This window comes from Epinephelus moara, chromosome 20 (assembly GCF_006386435.1).
Source record: "Epinephelus moara isolate mb chromosome 20, YSFRI_EMoa_1.0, whole genome shotgun sequence".
NCBI classification, from domain to species: domain Eukaryota; kingdom Metazoa; phylum Chordata; class Actinopteri; order Perciformes; family Serranidae; genus Epinephelus; species Epinephelus moara.
In genome coordinates this window covers 14,195,528-14,204,032 of record NC_065525.1, presented here as the reverse complement: position 1 = coordinate 14,204,032, position 8,505 = coordinate 14,195,528, and positions in this window count along the sequence as shown.

The following is an 8,505-nucleotide window of genomic DNA, read 5'->3' as shown; positions in this document are numbered from 1 at the left end:
GAACCAACAGTAGCCTTTACGTAAGTCAAAAATACGAAAGGCCCTCTCTAGAGGTTTGTCCATTCTTGGGCTACTGTAAAACATGGCAGTGCATCATGGGGGACTTTGCAGAAGAGGGGCCTGCCATAATTCCAACCTAACAAAAACACACCAGTTCTTAGTTACAGGTGATTATACACTAATGAAATCTTAATTATGAATGTTATATTCAAGAGATCCCCCTAAATCTGATGCACTGGTCCTTTAAAATGCTTTGAAAATGTTTGCTTGGCTTCATCCCTCCTTAGTTACTCGTGCTACATCTCTCAAGCCTCTGTTCTTACACAGAATATAATGCAGTTTACTATAAAAGTGGCAGATTTACTACTCAAAATTCTTAGTCCCTTTGACAGAGGCAGAAGACAAGAGCAGGGCTCTCATTTCTAACCACAAACCATAAATTTTGTCGGCTGAAACAACTGCATCCAGCAGATATTGTAAATTGTAACTAGCTAGCTAATTGAGATAAAATTAGCGGCAGAAGTTGGCTCAAAAGCGTCCCTTAATGTTTGCTTTGCTCTGTGGGAACCCTGTAAAAATGTTTTAAAAGTCTACTTGATGGCTCTATGTGATATCATGCTAAAAGACTGAGGCTGAGAACATACAGTATGGGAGAAAAAATGAAAAATCAACTTGAACCAAGAATATCTGCTACAGAGGCAAAGATGTGTGTTAGATTTTCAATGGGCCTGGTCTGGTGGAGTGAAATGCAATTAACTATAATAAAAACAATATTCAGCTCTGTGTTTTATTATCTTGTCATGATTTTGTAAAACTGTACCACACCCTGAGCTGTCTGCAGTTCATCCGCAATTAATGGGGAAAAACCGCAGCTGCACAGTGTCTAGTAGTAGACAGCTTGCTAATATTCCAGGACATGTTCTCAGATCCATCATACATATCCTGCCTCCTTTCTAAATCTGGAATGTATACATGAATATTAAATAAACCAAACAACTGCATTCATGAACAGGATAAGGGGGGAAACATTGACACATTCCAGCCTACACATGCACACACACACACATACTGTAAGTCCATGCACACAAAAGGATACACATAACTAAATTCCCACAGCCAAACCACACATGGCATTCAGTCTGGTCACAGCATCAATTTGCACAGTTGTGAATGGGAGCAAAACACATATGACAGAAATGAGAGGAAGAGGAAGGAACACCTCAGAGATAAAGTCTGCGGACAATCAGTGTGTCCAGAGACAGACTCTCGGCTCAAAGGACAGAAATTCCTTTCATCTGAGAGGCCTTCTCTGGAGGCAAAGACACGCCGTAGTTGTAACTGCAGGGTGGAGTATCTGTGAGTCTCCGGGGGCTTCACATCACATGCTTCTACTCTCCGATGGTCAAGATTAATTCCAGTCTGATTCATGGCGTAATAGTTGGGAGCTGTCCAGAGATGGATCTGGCTCAGCGGTCAGGGCAGATCCTCAGCCACATGTGACGATTATACGAGCACAGTAAGTATGATTTTCTACAAGCCAAATGGGAATATGTGTGGCATATGTTTCATAATGAAGTCAAGCTTGTGCATCTGGACAGAATATGTGCACTTTGTGGACTAACAGAGGTTTATGCAAATGTCTTGATGGTGTGTGGTTTCTGTGTGTGTATACGCGCAACATTTACAAGGTGTAATATGTATAAACTATGCCTTTACTGTATGCATGACTGAATGTGTACACCTGTTATTAATAATGGCATGACTAAGATACACAGCTGTAATTATATTAGTGTTTTGGCATATCCATGTGAGTCTATGCAACAAATTAAGCTGTCATGGTGAGCTCAGCAATTATCATTTTATAGTCACTTTAATGTTTATAAGTACACCACTCTGGTGGGCCTCTTGTATCAGTGTGCTGAAGCCTGAAGCAGAAGCCTGTCAAAGCCATTCCTTCCAAATCCGGACTGTCAGCCGGGGTCAGAGGTCACACTGAGGGGTCAGGGGTCAGCTGTGATTGGTTGGTTTGAACCAGGCTGCTTGATTTGGAGAGGGGTGAAAGGTGCACATATGTGGTATTATGCATATAAAGGACACCCATAATGCTTTTCCTTATTTTCTGTTGTGTATATAATGTTACAATATCAGATGTTCATATTAACATTTCAGGTAATAGGTCACACATATAAAGAAGTAATTGCTGTGAGCAAAAACATCAGGATTCAGACGTGCCGAATACTCTGTTTCCAATGTTTTTCTACTTTCAAGACGAGCTGAGGTAAGCTTGTGATGGATTTTTTTATATGGTCATCTGCTCCATGCTATTGTAAAAATGTAATCTTGGTTGCCAACATTGTTAATTGTTCCCCTACTCTGGATCTTATTCCTGCTGCAACATGTCTGGTTTTGTTTAGGAGCTTTAATTGGTGATTTTTACCAGGAGAAAGTGCTGCTGAACTCTATAACAATCATTCCCTGTCTGCAAGTACACTGCTACATGTAGCTACATGCTAACATCAGGAAAACATTTAATCTTGGTTTTCCTCGACTTTGGATCAAACACCTGCCGAGACATGTACGATTGTACTTTAAAGCTTTGATGGTGACTTTTAATGGGACAAAGTGCTGCTTTACATAGTTATTCCCCACCTGCAAGTGCACTGCTACATGTAGCAACATGCTAACTTCAGGGAAACATGTAATCTTGGTTGCTGATCATAGTCCTGCTGTAAAATGAGGTTGTGTTTAGAGGATTTTATTGGTGGTTTTTCACAGTAGAAAGTGCTGATATTCTCCGCTTCAGTTATTTTCCAGCTGCAGTGACGATGCAGAGATACCAAGATGCAGAAGACATGAAAATGCTAACCAAGTAGAGCACGCTGGGCTTTTTTGGGGAGGAAGATTTTGGTGAGGAAAATTGAGCGTCTCACACAGAGGGTGTTTGTTTTAAATTAAAACATGTGAACATGTTCTTGTAAAAACCCAAATGAGCATAATAAATTCCCTTTAAAACACCCTTTATGCACAGTATACGATCCTTAATTATGTTTGCAGAATTTACTTGATCATACTACATCTGTATTTATTCTAATGTGATTACATCCTGCACTGTTGTGCCAAGTCTTTACAGCACTATGACTCATCCAGTTTACTTAAAACTAATTTTCTACCTTCAGCGTGTTCTACATCAACACCAGTAAAAGTCTACTTTGCTCTGTTTTATGGTCACTCTTTTAAAAAGTTCAGCGAGCATCAGCTGCATCTCAGCATTTGGTTTTAATGTGCTTCTCATAGAATATAAACCTCGAGCAGCTGAAGAGGGCAGATAAATCTCTGACTTAATGACTGATTTAGTCAAAGCTGGGATGTGTGTTTGTCTTATTTGGACTGTTTGAGTTTGAGCTATGTGATGACACTGAAAACCCACACACATGCGTATACAGTACGGCTGCATGCAAATAACAAGATTGTGTTGTGGATTTATTTGACTATAAAGAGACAAGGAGAGTAGGACTGGCGCCATTCGCTCCACTTTAGACTATCAACAAGATTCATCAATGCAGAAATGGAAAAGTTTCTTCACTGGTAATGTAATTTGATAATGTACCGCTGCAGCTATGCTTTTTAAAACACATGTTTTTGATGTTTGAAATATGATATATTGTTGCTTTTTCATGGTTTTTATGATGCCATTTTTCAATACAATGACCTTGATTAGTTAAAGTGGGACAGCTGTTTAAAGATGCGGGCTGGCTCTTGCTGATGGAAAAATACGAGAAGATGAGGAAGATCAAGGGGAGAAAGGAAGAAAACAAGAAGCTGGAGGACGGAAGAAATGCAGATGGGTCGATGAAGGGAGAAAGAGAGAATGATTGACAAGCGAGAAAGAGGAGTTCACGTAGACTAAACATCTGCCTGATTTCTATACCATCTCCTGCTTACTCACATCTGAAGTCTTTTTAAAGGGACAGTGGGAAGGAGTGTTGAAGATATCGGCCATAGAGACATTTGGCTTCTCTTTAATATAATGGCACTAGATGACAATTGGCTTGTGGTGCTTAAAGTGCCCAAATGATACATTTAAAAAACTCAACAGCAATGTCTCTTTCCAGACATCATGACCTGGTTACTCAAGATAATCCACAGACCTTTTCTTTCTATTGAACTACACCCACCAACTGTATCACCATGCAGAAGGAAGCATGCATCTATTCACGGATTATAGGCCTGTGATTGTGACAGCACAAAATTTAAATTAAATGGCGTTTGGTATGTTTGGTCATGGACTTTCCACGTCCACATACGACATTCAAGGTACCCTTGGTTCGTTGGTTGCTGATGTTCTGGGACGCTGTGTCAAGTACATTGACATTAAAATACATTAAACTATGATGGAAACCAGCCAGGTATCATGCCGACGTTAAAGGACACCTTTTTCTGTTTGTTTCTGATGCCACAAGTCACTGCCCAAGTGCTGGATTTCGACGACTTAGGAGTGAGACTGGGTTAGCTAGCTCAGTGGTGCTAGGTGAGCTAGCAGTAAAGACCGGGTTAGCTAGCTCAGTGGTGCTAGATGAGCTAGCAGTAGAGACCGGGTTAGCTAGCTCAGTGGTGCTAGGTGAGCTCGCATTAGATGGACGTTTCCCACCTACTGTGATACAATGGGTGGGTGTAGGTCAGTAGAAAGAAAATAGTTCCTACATGAAATTGCTCACAACCAGGTCTGTGGATTATCTTCAGTAACTGAGTCATGATATCTGGAAAGAAACGTTGCTGTCGAGTTTTTCAAATGTATTTTTAGTTTTTTGGCACTTTTAGTACCACACGCAGAGTGCATTCTAGTTCCATTATATTTAAAAGCACATCTCTGCAGCCGATATCTCCAACACAGCCTAATAAATATGACTACAGGTAAGAAGAAAAATATGTGTTTTTGATTTGGGTAAAAAAAACAACTTTTGATTTGATTTTTTTTTAGAAGAACCATTGCTTAAATTGCCAAAATCTTGTATACTTAAAAATAATTTGTTGAACTTGGATAGGGAGCCAAAATAAACACACACTAAAATGTGAAAGATTAATCCCTGCACATTATTCATCGGCAGTGTTTTGGAGGCTGAAGCTGTGGACTTTTTGCCTTCTACAAACAAATTAAACTGATTATGGATTGCAATCTGGAAAAAAATATTTTCCAAAATGAGGACCACCTTAGGACATCTCCGATTAGCAACAGGCCACAAACACATGAGACTGTTCACGTGTGATGAAGTAACCTGGTTCAACGTGCATTCCTGCCTTCGGAGGAGGTGGTGTGCAGGTCTGGTCGCTTGTAATGCTCATTAAGATAACCCCCCTGTAGCTACACTAATCATTTCTCATTACCACCATCTCTGTCTCTCCTCTTGTAATCAGTGAGGAGGTTAAAGCCATGCCCGATCTCAACTGCTTCCCCTTCATGACTATTTCGTCCCTGTATTATTATCCTTTATCCTGTAATGGCCCCAACCAGCACAAAGTCTGACTGTATTCAGCAGCTCAGTATACAGTAATTACTTCTTTTCTGTTATTATCCTTCTCTTTCTTCACATTCAGCTCTTTTTATTTTCCCTTGCATTTTTCTGCTGGAGCTTGCCTAATGTTTCTGTCCCCTCCTGTGCTCCTCCTTCAGTTTTAAGTTTCCCTCTTCATGTTTTCCTCTTCCAACTTTCTCCCAGCTGGTTTCTCCTCTTTCACATGCAGTTGTCTTCCCCTTCTTTCCCCTCTCTTCTTCTCCCCCATTTTTGTTTCTCCCTTTTTGTCTCCCTCCTGCTTTTCTTTTCACCTCTACTCTTTTTGATCCAGCTACTGCGCTGCTTTGAACTCAGGTAGCGGCGCAACATTCCTCAACATGACCCCCGGGAGCAAGGTCGGCAAAAAACAGAAAAAAAAAGAAAAACTATTTCAGCTGTTTCTATAGCGACCCTGAGCCCAGAGGTTCCACTGTGGGGTCAAAGTGACCAAGAGGTGTTTCAGTAAGTCCAGTCAGACTTCAAAGCTCTTCATGTGTTTTCGTCTTTTTTGGAGTTGATGTTGAGAAGGTCAAATGAAGACAGTCCCATATACCTGCTGCTGCTGCTGCTGCTGCTGCTGCTGCTTTTTATCTCTCTATCTCTCCATACATACACACAGGTAGTGGGATACGGAGTGAGTGAAACTGTCCGACCCAGTTGCTAGAAGTTTAAGCACATGGGCGTTAACATGTCAAAATCAAAGAACAGAGGCCAAGTATGGGACCTTCGTCAGGGTCAATCTCCAACAATTCTGAATCCTACTCAATAGCATCTTTCATTAGACCCTCCCAGCCTCTAACTATCAAACTCTGCACTTCCACTTTGTAACCTAGGCTTTCTGTTGAAGGTATACTATGCAGTAATTTCCTAAAAAACTATATTTAGACCCTCTCAATCATCACTAATGACCCACTTGAAGTGTCTGGCGGTATATTTATCTGCAGGGAGCCTGGGCTCTGCTTGTATTTTCTTCTTATGTCTCTGTAGTCAGTTTAAGGGCTGCAACCTTTGGGCTGTGGTGTGTATCCCCAAGCCAATGACAGCGGCCATGAGGTCAGGACTTAACAAAAGGGTAGAAACCAGGTGCCAGAGCGTAAGCTGTATGTAACCAAGAGGAAGCTATGAAACTTGCAGACACAGCGTAGACAAAAACGCAAATATGGCAAGGTCAAACACCAGTTGGACAAAGCGCATTTCAAAATAAGAGTGAATCTGGTGTTGGCTTTCACTTTCACTATTGCCGCTGACTACTGAAGGAGAGAACTGGGATGAAGAGCGACGCGGACTTGGCCTGTTTTCTGTTGGACAGGTAGGTGCTAGCTTAGTTAGCCTACTAAAGTTTCATCTTTTCCCTTACAAGTGTAACATTTCTACAATAGCTGGCAGTGTAAGTACAAACAGTGTAGGGAAGAGGGGCCAAGTTTGAATGTTGTCTTTACAACAGGGCTGGGGGATATAGAGAAATACCTTGGCACATTGCGATGATATCGTAGGGATGACTATTGGTGCCTTTCCAAAATATTTACACAATGAGATTTTTGATTAAAGATCATCAGTAATGTAGATATAATGACTATATGGGTAATGGCAAATGATAGAATAGCTAGAGCAGTCTGGTAAGTTCAGAAAATTACATTACTTTACTGTAATGCAGCCTTTAAAACCAGGAAAAGACAATATTACGATATTCAACATCTAAGACGATATCTAGTCTCAGATCACAATATTGATGCAATATCGATATATTGTCCAGCCCTGGCTTACAAACAATAGGCAACAATTTCGGCATAGTATACCTTTAGGTCTAAAGCATAAGACAAGGTTACCCTGATGACATCAAGATGACATTTATTTATTTATTTATTTGTTTATTTAAAACAGGGACAGTACATATTGATGAACATTAAATGTAAATATGTAGGATTGTAGCTATGGCTAATTTCCATCCTCAGTCCCTTGGCAGGTTGATGTTTAACTAATCAAAACAATAACAACAAATAAACAAACATATAGCGAACAGTAATACAGACATGATAGACCAAGAATTGGGGGACCAGTTGAAAGTGCAAAAGTGCTTGAGTGCTAAATTAAAGGTGCGATGGTTTTTAAGGGTTAATATTATTGCACATTGCCCATGTTAAAGTGCTAATTGAATTAAACACCGCCCGATTGCACAGGTTTATGAAGTGCCAGTCCTCATTGCACAATGCCCTACAGCACACACAAATGTGTGTGCAGGTACTATTGTACTCAAATTAGCATACATAGATGTATTTATGTACGCACAATTATCATATCATACCCACATAATCAGGGTTGTTTTTCAAACTTTGAAAAGTTCCCTCCAGAATCACAGAGGACATTTTCCAGCTATTTTGAGGCTGACCAGTACTCCTCATGATGTGTACACTGAACTTCATATACAAAATTGATGGAGTGCCTCTTTAATGTTCCTTGACACAGTTAAGCATTTATCAACTCCATCAATAAATGTATCTGAATTATATCAAAGAAAATGGTGTTTAACTCCACACTGCCTGTTCTGATTATTGCTCAGCCAGACGTTGTCCCTTTTATGTGTGGTACAGACGGCGTGCAAATCAGTTTTTTTGCAATTAAAGATCAAACTTCTTCATGTATGAAATGACAGTAGATTTTTGTTCACTGAAATGGAAATCCTCTGATAATTTTGAACCGGCAGTCTTCCTTTCCCTGATAATAGGTGGCCTCTACTCTCTCTTGGCAGTCAACCATGGCATACACTGTGTGTGTCTTTGTGTTTGAGTGTGTGTGTTTGGTTTTCATGTAGAGTTTCTATGAAACATGGATTATGTCTTTGTTCCTGTCTGGCAGATCAAAGGCTTGCGGTATTTTGTGACCAGCTCTCTTGTTGTGGCAAGTTTTCTTTTCTGCAGTCTCTTTCCTCTGGCGTGTGTGTGTGTGTGTGTGTGTGTGT